Raw genomic sequence first — 13,684 nt, forward strand, 5'->3', positions numbered from 1 at the left:
GGGGGCTGATTGGCCCCCTGAATCTCCAGCATGCCCTGCATGAGTGCGCAGGGCATGCTGTTGAGACCCCCGGAGCTGGGAGGCGGCTTTTTGCCTCCCCTCCGGGGGTCTGCTCGTGAGTAGCCGTGGTGCAGAGCCACGCCGCAGCTACTCACGATTACTCTGCAAACCTGGTTTTAGGGCAGGGGTACTTAGGCGGGTTACCCACCTAGGAACCACCGGGCTCACAGGCGAGCCTGGTGGCTCACACAATGGGGCGAAATCGGGCTAGCCTCCGCTAGCTCGGTTTTGCCCCATCGTGTGAATAGCCTCACTGAAAGGGTGTTGGGGACATCTGTGAAGGATGTCATGATGGGTGTCCTCTTAGTGTGTCCCCTTCATAATCAAGTGGGAAGGGATTATTGTCTGAACCAGCTCTAGTTAACAAACCAGAGTTCAAGTGTAGTTTTGTATCCTGGTTTGTTAATTCCTTTGGACAAAAATGGAAACTGCACTTAGTTCTGATTCATGAACAAAAGCTGCGTGTCTCTTATCAAATGAAAGAGGGGCAGGGGCGTAACTACCATTAGGCAAGGGGAGGTGGCTGCCTGGGGCCCCCCACACCTCGAGAGGCAAGTCACATGTGAAGTGAGTGTGTGTGAGTGTCATTTTAAAATTTTGTCTCTGGGCCCACTCCAGCCTCGTTACGCCCCTGAAAAGCGGGAGTGCATGAGTCCCAGGGAGCCAATGGCAGTTTCCCTCCTGGTGCAAATAGGAGGATATGTGTGGTTTTTTTCAAGGTGACAGCAGCAAGAGAGTAAGGATGGAGGATTCTCCTCCTCATCAAGGTCCCAGTCCTGATCTCCTTCCCCAGCTGCTCTTTGCACAGTAAAAAACAAAATAACAAAACAGCACCCTGCACAAGGGCAACTGATAGGGTTTACATCGCATCTAGTTTGGCCATAACACAGCCACCCCACTCTTTCTGTGTGTATGTGTTTTTAAAATGAATGTTTGCTGTGTATATGCTAAAATATTAAGTTCTCTACCTAGAGTGACTGATTTTTTTAAAATTTAGTATTGGAATATTTAAGTAGTTTTGTCACATCACTTTGTTATCTTTTCTGCATTAAGAAAAGCAATGCAGTTCGCAGTCTTGCACACCACATAAGCTGGTCCAGCAAATGCTATCATATGATGTACTAAGAGAAATCAAGAACATATGAAAAAAATGAGGTCATTCACACAACCAAAATCTGGGTAGGACAAGTGTCCTACCTTGGTTTGGGAGCTGCGTGTGCTTCCAATTTTCGGTTGTGTGGGAGCAAACAACTGGATAGAAGGAAGGAAAAGTGATTGTGTAGAAGCAAGGTAGGAGGTAAAGCTGGGCAGGAAAGCTTTTCCTCCTGCCATGGTCAAATGCTGGGTATGAAAGCTGAGGAGGACAGCATTGTCCTACCCAGTTGTTCCTCCTACTTTGATTCCACACAGTCACTTCTTCCTTCTCCTACCTAGTAGTTTGCACGCACACAACCAGAAATTGGGAGCACACATAACTTCCAAACTTGAGTAGAACACTTGCCCTACCCAGTTTTCAGTTGTGTGAATGTTGCAAACTTTCAAATTATGCATTCCATATTGAGTGTTCAGAGCACAGATGAAATAAAAATAGATTTTATCTATCTAGGCTGACAGCCATTGGACTGATCTTGATGCTCAGAAAAGTGTGAGATAAAGGCATTAATATGTAGGGCCTAACAGGAAAATGTCTGGGAGAAGCCCATCCTTTAAGCCATTCAGCGATAATGCAGGTGTTTTGTATATATAGTGCAAGCACATTGTTGTGAGCTTGCTGTCTGATTACTGTGAATGGGTCTGTCATTATGGTTTTGCTTAAAAGAGACTCCAGATGGGAGTCAGGGATTTGACATAAAAGAACCTTAATGTTTGTTAATGGCTGTTGCCTAAATGGACAGTTAGCTTGCAAGAATGAGGTTGAAGAAGAGTGCTTGGCAGATTGTGTGGGAGAACGTAACACTTTTGAGGACACAAGGACAGAAGAAGAGAGAACAAGCCAGGAGCTGGCTGAAATGAAGCACTCTGGGGTGCAGGATTGCTCTCTGGGAATAGGATGCAGGACAGCGGAATGGCTGCCTTGCAGGTCTGCCACTTCGCTCTACTTGTAGATTTGTAAATATAGCAAAGGCACTCTGAGTTAGCACTACCCCATAGCACTACCTCTGGAACTCCTCACTGCTCAAGAAAGCAGGATTATGTAACATGATATCCTTCCTTTTCATTTTGGCAGAGTTTGTGGTAGGCTCTGTGTGTGTGTGTGTCCTGTCATTTGGGGATTCTGAATCCCAACAACCCGAAACATGAAGAGGACCACTGAACACAATCTTAGATTAGGATTGGCACTTTAGATTAAAAGACTGGTATGTGGAGGGAGCAAAGGATGAGATGGTGGAAAAATAAAAATTGGAATCAATATTGATTTGCCACTTTAGTTGTAGAGACTGTTTGCCTTTGGTGGTAGTGGGAAATATGTTTGCCCTTGTCTCTAAACTGGGTTTCTGCATATCTCTTGTCTGCTCAACTGGAGCGTAACTATAATAAGGCAAGGGGAGACAGTTGTCTGGGGGCCCACTGCCTTGCGAGGGCCAGCCGCGCACCCACCCTGGCTTCCTTCAGTTGTATTCATCCTCCGAAATTGATGTGAGTGTTAAGACCTGGAGCCACCAGAACAGCATGTCTTTCTCTAGTACCATTAAATGACTTGCATCGTCCACAACTTACAAAACCTTAAGATTTCTTTACTTCATGAACTGAGTTTCATTTAGGGGGGGTGCATTTTAAAATCTTGTCTCTGGGCCCATTCCAACCTTGCTACGCCCTGCTGCTCAACATGAATGTAAAAACCTTCTTTAGCTAAAATATAAATTTTGATTTTAAAATGCCTCTCTCTCTTCCACTTTCTATCCTGTAGTAACAACATGTGCACATGCACACAAGAAGTGTAGGAGATCCTCAAATGTCATTTTAGTGGCATCTGGGAAGTGCCTTGAGTTGGCCTGATTGAGCCTTGTTCCTTCTGACTTGACTGCAAAGTATAGACTGGCATATTGTAATCTCTGCTTTGATGCAACACCCTAAATTAGACTTGGTGTAACACATTTTTGCCAGGGATTTTGGCTGCAGTCCTCAACATAATGGCTGACATCCAGTGCAGCTCTCTCTGGCAACAGAAGGAGAGCTGTGGGCCACAAAAGGCCTTTCGTGTGGCTGTGTTGAAGGCTCCTTTGTGCACCAGACCAGGCATGGAGGGGAAGGGAGCGTAATTTTCATGTCTCTCCCCTCCCTCCAAAAGCTCTTTAAAGGTAAAGTGTGCCGTCGAGTCGGTGTCGACTCCTGACGACCACAGAGCCCTGTGGTTGTCTTTGGTAGAATACAGAAGGGGTTTACCATTGCTTCATCCCGCATAGTATGAGATGATGCCTTTCAGCATCTTTCTTATATTGCTGCTGCCTGATATAGGTGTTTCCCATAGTCTGGGGAACATACCAGTGGAGATTCTTTACATTTGTATAAATGTGTTTCTGAGAGTTGCGCAGCCCTCAGGAACATAATTTACACAAGTGGACAAGGCTTTTGGAGGGAGGGGGGAAATGTGAAAATGGCGCCCCCTTCCCCCCAACTCTTAGCCTGCTGTGCAAAGAAGCCTTCATCGTAGGGACAAGGAAGGCTTCTTGAGAACCTGCAGCTCTTGTTCTGTTCTTGGAAGGCTGCAATGGATGTCAGCCATTGGAACTATACTTGGAACTATAGTCCATTAAAATGAGTGGGGCTTGTTTCTAAGTCAGCATGCCTAGGACTGAGTTGTTTGGAGAGGAGAGGAGAGCTGGGCTCGTGGTAAGAAGCATGACTTGTCCTAAGCTAAGCAGGGTCCACCCTGGTTGTATCTGAATGGGAGACTAGAAGAGTGAGCACTGTAAGATATGCCCCTCAGGGGATGGAGATGATCTGGGAAGATCATCTAGGTTTCAAGTTCCCTCTCTGGCTTCTCCAAGATAGGGCTGAGAGAGATGCCTGCCTGCCTGCAACCTTGGAGAAGCTGCTGCCAGTCTGTGAAGACAATACTGAGCTAGATAGACCAATGGTCTGACTCAGTATATGGCAGCTTCCTATGTTCCTATCTTTTATTTTGATATTTAGAGGATTCATTCTGAAGATTCTGGCTGGTCTATTGTAGTGGCAAAGTGTGAGAAAACCAACCAGGAGGTATCCAGTTTAATTGTTGCCCGGCTAATGAACTTGCAAGGTGACCTTGGGTAAACTCTTATCTCTCAATCTCAGACTCCCCACCTGCAATAGTGACCTGGTTTACAGGGTTGTTGTAAGGATTAGATAATGCACGTGAAGTCTATTGAACCCTATAGAAACATGAGGTGTTATCATTCAACCTGTGATGGCTTAATTGGAGATTTCAAAGCCTAGGGTTCAGATTAGTTAGCTATTTGGGTTGATTCACACTTGTAGGAGATGAGAAGGACTGCCTCCCCCAGTATGAACCTGACTGCTCTTTATAGTCATCTGGAGAGTCTCTTCTGTGTGTCCCATCTTTATTGGCTGGCACTATTGGTCTGCCCACACAGGAGTTTTCTCATGTGCAGTGCCATGATTATGGAAGTCCCTCCCCCATGGGAGCTGTCTTGCCCCTTCTATGCCCTGTTTCCATCATCCAAAGACGTACCTGTTAAGGTTGCTTTTAATCTCTCTTAAAGATACTGAAAGGCATCATCTCATACTTCGCATGAGGAGGCAATGGTAAACCCCTCCTGTACTCTACCAAAGACAACTACAGGGTTCTGTGGTTGCCTGGAGTCGACACCGACTCAACGGCACACTTTACCTTTAATCCTCCCTGTCCTTTATGTGCAATTTGGTATTTGGTAATGGCTCTTTTATTGTATCTTTTAGCTATTACGTTGCATTGTTCTAATGTATTGTTTTTACTTGATTGCTGTAAGTGGCCTTGAGCTTGTTGAATAGCTGGGATATAACTATTTAAAACTAATTAATTCACTTGGCACAAGAGGTTCCAACCTTGGGCCCCCAGATGTTGTTGGACTACAATTCCCATTACCCCCAGCCACTATGGCCTTGTTTGGGAACCTTTGTCAACACTCCAAACGTGGAGGACCTGTGTCAGGAAGCCACGACTGGCTGTGGCTTCCCTGCACGACATGTCTGCTTAGTGTTTGGAGATTCACTTCTCCGTCCCCCTTGATGTGTAGAAGAGGCAAAGGATTGCTGCAGAAAGAGTGAATTGGCTCTCAAAACCAAGCCATGTCTTGAAGGAAGTCCAAACATGCCATTAAACGTATCAATACGCTCAGCTGGCTACACTGCCAGACCAAATGAGGCTGCCTCGGAGCAGTTGTCTTTCCTCTACTGAATTTGTCTAATATACTTTGACACCCTTCAGAACTATTGTATTGCCAGCAGCTATGAATTCATGGAAGACTGGAATTATTCGATATAAATGAGAAACACTCTAAAGCTGAAAGTGATCAATAGAACTGGAGTCCTCTATCCATGCTTTCGCCTCTTAGGCACTTGCTGCACAGATGAGGACAGTCTGGGATGCAAGACAGCAGCCAGAATAGGGCCATTGGTTTGATGATCCACTAAGGCTTTTCCTGTCTTCTCCTCTTGCTTGCCAAGGTCCATACAAAACACTGCAGCCTCCTAAGTGAGCAAAGAGGCACCTTTAAAAAGTGGTGATTCTCTTTATTGAGCAGGGGATGAACAGCTGGCCCTATCCAACCCCAGCAGAGCATCCCTCTGGTGGCCGTTGCTGGTGTCTATCATGTTTATTTTTAGATTGTGAGCCCTTTGGGGAGAGGGATCCAGCTTTATTTATTTATTATTTCTCTATATATACCACTTTGGGAACTTTTGTTGCAAAGCAGTATATGCATATCCGTTGCCGTAGTAGTAGTAGTATATGCTATACCGGTGTATTTTTCAATCATTGCTAAAAAAAACCTTTCGATGCACTGCAGACAAGCAATAATAGAAGGCTATTGCCTTCGTGTTCTGCTTGTAGGCATCCTGGAGTCATCTGGCCAGCTGTTGTTGGAAGCAGGATGCTGGTCTATGCAGGAAGATGGACTCTTGGTCTGATCCAGAGCTCTTCTTACACTATGAACTTTCAAACCCAAGTCAGTTTAACAGCATAGCTTCTATTTGCACATCTGGAACTTTACAGAGCTAGAGATGCAAGCCAAATATGACTATATACATAGTGAGAAGAAAGGTATCCACCCCATTCATAGCCCCAGGGAACTCTGTAATTCACAAAAGCAATATCAGAGGATCGTTTTATTTACTGTGACAAACTGGCACCACTGAGGGACACACTAATGAAACAAAGTTTAAAAAGTGATCCAAAGGTTCAGAGCCTGCAACAAGAATGGCAATGGAAACCTGTGATCTCCAGCGATACCCAAAGCCACAAAAAGATCAGAATTAAAATTGACAGAGTGCCAGAATCCACCTACTGTCAAACCTAAGGTCAGTAAAAAATCCTCATTAAAGATGTCTCACTGCTTTGGCTTGATTGAAAATTTTCAAACAGGGTATTATTATCACTGAGGTAAGGGCTACGATTGCCCTGCCACAACCTCTTTTTTTTTTGCAGAACCTTTGGTAGGGAAGGTAGATTTGAAACAGGGAGGAAATCTGAGAAATTGCTTCGAGGGCAGTGAAAGGCTGCTTAATCAACTGTTCTTCCAATCTATAGCACAGAAATTCTCTCTGATGCCAAAGAGGTGTTAATGATAGAGATTATAAAAGGGAACTGTTGAAGTACATCTTCCAAGCATCCCCATAAAAGCCTGACTGGCAACAGATCAAGAAAACAGGTTGCAGCTTCAGGGCCATGTCTATATCAGCAGAAGATGTGACAGGTTTAAAAAACATAAACCAGACTGAAGGATATAGTTCAGAATTACAATTACCCAATCATGCTGAAAAGCAGGGCCTTTCACAGCAGCTGGGCCATTTTTGTTGGAGAATTTGACTTCCTGCCTCATGTGTGTTTTTAGACACCATAGTGGTTCCCATGTGGGATGTTCTCCAACACCTGTCATGAAATCATCTTGCTGTATTCTAGTGGGGGAAATTCAACACTTACTTTTTGGCATAAGTGGTACATAAACCTAATATATGGGTCCATAGGTTTTGGCTGGCTTTGGAAGCTGGCATCCTAACAGTGCACTTGCACACCAAACAGAACTGAGCTTGTGCAAGAAGTTACAGAGCTGCACAAAGTTGTGGTGCTCAGCGATGTTGCACAACCGCTAGCGGAAGACCTTTTCTGGGACATATAAAGGCTGCCCTACATAGTTGTTCAAATATGTTGCACAACAGTAGTTGTTAGGTACTATATCAGGCAGTAGTGATATAGGAAGATGCTGATAATGGGAGGAAGCAATGGTAAACCCCTCCTGTATTCTACCAAAGACAACCACAGGGCTCTGTGGGCGCCAGGAGTCGAAATTGACTCAAGGGCACACTTGATCTTACCTTACATTCTGTGGCTGTGTTCTCACAATCATGGCAATTTTAATTAAAGAGCTAACCAGTATCGCCAAGCCCGACATGCTCCTGCGGAGTGTGACATGAGAATGCAGATGGTTAACCCACCCACCATATTTAAACCACATTTAACCAGGATCAACAAGTAGGATCTGATCTGCCTTCCTGCTGAAGCTGCCACTGCCATTTCCTTGTTCAGCCCCAGATATCAGCAGTTCCAGATGAAATTACCAGCAACATCATCTTAGAAAAGGTCATGCTCACCCTTGGATTACGGATGCCAGAAACAGACATTGCCCACAGCAACACTAGGTTCTGGAACTGAAATTTGCTTCTTAAAGCATCAGCTCACCATTGAGAACTCTAATTATTCAATGTTTCCTTGGAATTCCCCCTTCCTCCTAAAACCACTTATGTCACATTTCACGTTGTTGCCAAAGGTCCCCTCAGCCCTTGGGAACAGCTTTCCCAGCAATTCTGAGGGACTGTGGAGATGAGGAGTGGGCGGGGAAAGTGGTTTATCCTTGCACAAGAGTGTGAGTGCTTTTCTGGGTGCTAACTATAAATGTATGAGGTCAGAGTTTCAGGTACAACAGCTCTACATAACTCTACACATGCATGCAGTATTAGGATGTCGGCCAGTAGCCATCCAATTACCTCTCATTCGCAGAAAGTGATGATGTTCAGGCTTCACAGCCAATGAAATATACACTGGTCTATATAATATATTAATTTCAAACACTTTACTATTATACTGCAAGAATACTTTTTTTCTATAATCCTTTAAAAATGGACGACTTTGCTTTGAGGCAGTAATCTTCTCTATTCTTCAAGTAGGGGCCTGCTCTGGCAAAACTTCTGGAATAGTGTTGTTCAGATGTTCTACAAGCTGAGGATGCTGTTCGTGCATACAGCATCCTTGAGAGCGCACTCCGAACCCATACCTTTATGTTGATGTGATCAAGAGCCCCCCACCACCACCACCACTGTCCACATTTGCAGTGTCAGTCTGCAGAGACAAATACGAATATGAATACGACAAATATTTATATCCCACTTTTCAACAAACATTTCCCAAAGTGGTTTACATAGAAATTAAGTTAGTAAGTAGGTAAGTAAATAAAATGGCTAAAATGGCTCCCTGTCCCCAAAGGGCTCACAATCTAAAACAAAAACAACATAAGATAGACACCAGCAACAGCCACTGGAGGGCTGTTGTACTGGGGATGGATAGGGCCAGTTGTTCTCCCCCTGCTCAATAAAGAGAATCACCACTTTTAAAAGGTGCCTCTTTGCTCAGTTAGCAGGGGATGCTGTGCTTGGAGATTCTTCATGTGATACAGAATGCTAGGAAGCCCCATAGGGCTGTATGGGGAAAGTGCTGGGAAGGACTACACTTCCCAGTGCTCTTTGCGTTCCTTCCAAGGTGATGCTGGGGTTTAAGAAGGCATCATTTTGCTTCTAAAAGTACCTCTGGCACAAGGCAAAGTGCAGCACTATGCAGTGGGAATGGTTGCCTCACTGCAGTGCCAAGGGGACTGTGTCTAGTATTCTGGGACAGATAAAGCTTTGCACAAGCCTAATAACCAAATAGTCAGGGGACCACACATAGGAGCAGTGGGAGATGCTACTGGCTTCTGAGCCTTGCACTGAACCTACATTGCCGTAATCTGTGAATGGAGAGGGGTTTTAAAAAGTTTTAACATTTGCGTTGGACCGAATGGTTTGTAATTTTAGAAGAAATCTTAAAAATAATCCTTAAGGGCCCCAGTCATGATAGAGATGGGACAGGATAATGGCATGGAAGAAGGATATGGTGCAGACCAAATGCACAAAAGCTTGTACCTCTTTAATGAGACACACCATTTTGCACGCAGGCACATTCAATACACAATGATAGGTCATGCAACATGCTGCGGATTCCACACCCTGCTTGCACAAAGATCATTTCTCCACATCCCATGGAGAAGTGTCAGTCTAAGCATTCCCAGTATTGGAGATAAATAGTTTATCTGGTTAATATCTGGGTTCTGACAGAAGAAGATACAATGCTTTATACTGGTTCTTTCGCAATAGATGATAAGAAATAAAATGCCAAAGATGTCATACTTTGACAATCCTGTTTTGCCCATAACACTAGAGGTTTAGTTTCCCACTATAATTATTTCTGTGGAAATATCTAAACTTCAACAATGGAAGGTAATTGAATAAAATGCCAGTAGTCAAGATAAGGCTGAAGGAAGACTGTGATTCAGGAACACATCTGTATTTCGGTAGAATTCACTTCACTTCTGCAGACATTTGTATTTTTATGGGCAAGATCAGCAAGCTGTAAGAATTTCCTAATCTTTTGCCATAGATTATATAGGCAGAACACATCTTCATCTCTATAAATTGCCTGCTGAAGTACAGAGATACCACTCATGTGTAAGGTCAGCAACAACATTTTTCTTGAGGGTGCAAAGTATATCAATAATATTCCTCTAAATCTTTTTTTTTCTTTGCTCAAAAAACCAAAAAAACTATCTCAGCTTTTCTTATTTCTAAAGTCACATTGGGGGTTATAGAATGTTAAGGCCTCCATCTGTACACATTAATGCCACTGAGCTCCATATTTAAAAGCTGAACATGTATCCTATTATCTTGTTGACCTTGGGCTCCTATTACTCATAATCCTCAAATTATTCTATCTGGGAGACGCTCCACTCAGGTTTTTGGAATTACTCTGAAGTAAGATATTGGAGGATCACAGTCCATGTTCTAGTACATTGATGACCTTCCATGTGTGCATATTTTCTTTCTTTGCCTGTAAATATATTTATTCATAAACTTGAAGTGTCACCCAACTATCATCTGGCTAGTTGCACAGATAGACAGATAATCACTTGCTCAAAATAAGGTAACCCAGGTATAAATGCCAAGAGCTTGGTCCCATAATGCCCCAAGAGTCAAGGTAACAGTGTCTGTAGCAAGGAAAGGTGGTGCTGGCAGATATAGGAACATGTAGAACCGTGAGCATGTACTATGTGGTCTCTTGTTAGCTTGCTAAACGTGATTTTACATGTTTAGCATATATGAGGGAAAGCAGGATGCCTCCTTTTCTTAAGGACGCAATTGTTAGACCACTTCTGAAGAAGCTTACCTTGGATCCCTTAGAGTTGAGTAACTACAGACCTGCCTCCAATCTTCTGTGGCTGGGCAAGGTAACCGAGAGAGTGGTGGCCTCCCAGCTCCAGACAGTCTTGGAGGAAACTGATTATCTAGACCCATTTCAAACTGGCTTTCAGACGAGCTATGGAGTGGAGACCACCTTGGTCGGCCTTATGGATGATCTCCAATTGGGAGTTGACAGAGGAAGTGTGACTCTTTTGGTCTTTTTGGACCTCTCAGCGACTCTTGATACTATTGACCATAGTATACTTCTGGGGCATCTGAGGGGGAGGCTCTGCTTTGCAGTTGTTCTGCTCCTACCTCTCGGGCAGGTTCCAGATGCTGTCCCTTGCAGACTGTTGCTCTTCCAAATCTGAACTTTCCTATGGTGTCCCTCAGGGTCCCATGTTGTCTCCAATGTTGTTTAACATCTACATGAAACCACGGGGAGAGATCATCAGGAGATTTGGTGCAGGGTGTTATCAGTATGCTGATGAAACCCAGATCTATTTCTCCATGTCAGCATCATCGGGAGAGGGCATAACCTCCCTAAATGCCTGCCTGGAGGCAGTAATAGGCTGGATGAGGGATAACAAACTGAGACTGAATCCCCATAAGATGGAAGTACTCATACAAGATTGAAGCTCAGGAGATGAGTTTGATCTGCCTGTTCTGGATGGGGTCACACTTCCCCGGAAGGAACAGGTATGCAGTCGGGGGGTACTTCTGGATCCAAGCCTCTCTCTGGTGTCCTAGGTTGAGGCAGTGGCCAGAAGTGCCTTCTATCAGCTTCAGCTGATATGCCAGCTGTGTCCGTTTCTGGAGATAAATGACCTCAGAACAGTGGTACATATGCTGGTAACTTCCAGACTGGATTACTGCAATGCACTCTATGTGGGGCTGACCTCTTATGTAGTCCAGAAACTACAGCTTGTTCAGAATGCAGCAGCCAGGTAGGTCTCCAGGTCATCGCGGAGAGACCATATTACTCCTGGCTACCTATAAGTTTCCGGGCAAAATACAAAGTGCTGGTTATAACCTATAAAGCCCTAAACAGCTTTGGCCCTGGGTATTTCAGAGAACATCTTCTTCGTTATGAACCCCACTGCCCATTGAGATCATCAGGAGAGGTCCATCTGCAGTTGCCACCTGCTCATCTGGTGGCTACACAGAGACAGGCCTTCTCCGCTGCTTCCCCAAAGCTTTGGAATGTGCTCCCTGCTGAAATAAGAGCCTCCTCATCTCTGACAACTTTTAAAAAGTCTTTAAAGATGCATCTATTCACCCAGACTTTTAATTAAATATTGTTTTAACAGTTTTAACATCATTTTAAAATGTTGTTTTAAAATTTAAATTGTTGTAATATTTTAAATTGTACTATATCATTTATTTTGTTTTAACTACTGTTTTATGTTTTCTGTGTCATTTGTTTTAACTAATGTTTTAACTTTTTTTGTTTGCTTGCTTGTTGTAAACCACTGAGAGACATGAGTTTTGGGCAGTATAACAATGTTAAATAATAAATAAATATAAACATATTAGAAAATATAATCATATTTATAAAGATTATTTCATCATACAAAATAAGACATTGGCTCCATTCATACATAATGCCAAACGGAAGTTGAATGGGGCAGGAGTTGAAATTTGTGTACATCTGAATGCATGAAAGTGTGGTTTCGCAGCAAAAGCGACCTGAGGTTTCCCCCACCAAACTCCAATTTGAATCTTTGGTTTGTAGTGAGTTTCACTGCTCCAACTTGAGGTTTGAAAGTGGCAGTGTTACATCTGAACGCGGATGCTGCCAAAACGGCAGTTTCAAGCTGTTTCTGGAACTGAAATCATAGACAGGGTGGCCCAGACCTGCCCAGGAGTGCACCTGCCATGTTTTTTGCTGGCTGCCTCTCCAAACACTTGCCCATCTCAGCACTCCTCAAGCCGTTGCCCGGCAATAGGGATTGTCCCTTCCCAAGGGGCAATTGTAGCTTCCCAAGCTTCTCAGCCTGTCAAAGGGGAAAGTCACATTGAGGGATGCCTGCTTTCCACTGTGTCTCTTATTCCCCCTCTGCCAGTCAGAAGAGGAAAGGGACAGGATGGCAAGATTGGCATTATGTGTTTTGTTCTCCAAAAATGAACCAATAAAGAAGTATCCTCACAAGCAAATGCATTCATGGTGGCACCATAAACCAGGAAACCTGATTAGATCACTGCAAATATAGAACATGGCCAGGGGCATAACTATAACAGGGCAAGGGGAGACAGTTGTCTGGGGGCCCACTGCCTTGGGGGAGCCCCCAGAGGCAAGTCACATGACTGACTCCCCCAGCCACGCACCTGTCTAGGCTTCCTTCAGTTGTATTCATCCTCCAAAACTGATGTGAGTGTTAAGACCTGCAGCTACCAGAACAGCATGTCTTTCTCTAGTACCATTAAATGACTTACATCATCCACATTTACAAAACCTTTAAAAAATAATTTAGGATGATGTTCTATTGTGGCACATAAAGGTGTGTGTGTGTGTGTGTGCTTTTTGTTACCACTATTCAGCCTCATTTAAGATTTCTTTACTTCATGAGCTGAGCTTCAGTGGGGGGGGAGCCATTTTAAAATCTTGTCTCTGGGCCCACTCCAACCTTGCTACGCCCCTGCACATGGCAGGGCAGCAGTACCCAGGTTTGGGTTTTAAATGTAGTCCTACCCAGAAATTTCTGAATGGCTCTGCTCTATTTTTTGTACAATAAAGTTGGGGAAGTGGGGGCCTAGACCCTTTCCCTTGGGTAAAAGCATGCAGTCTCTGGTGTTATTCATGAGAAGAACCATCCAGCAAGAGCAGTATTGCCTCCAGTTAATGGAGCGATTCTCCATTGTGTGACGATGAGGGAGGCTGAATGGACCATTCTCTCATGAGAGTGATAGCCCATTGAGACACGCAAGAGGGCGGGACAGCAGG

Source organism: Hemicordylus capensis, chromosome 1, assembly GCF_027244095.1.
Source record: "Hemicordylus capensis ecotype Gifberg chromosome 1, rHemCap1.1.pri, whole genome shotgun sequence".
Lineage (NCBI taxonomy): Eukaryota > Metazoa > Chordata > Lepidosauria > Squamata > Cordylidae > Hemicordylus > Hemicordylus capensis.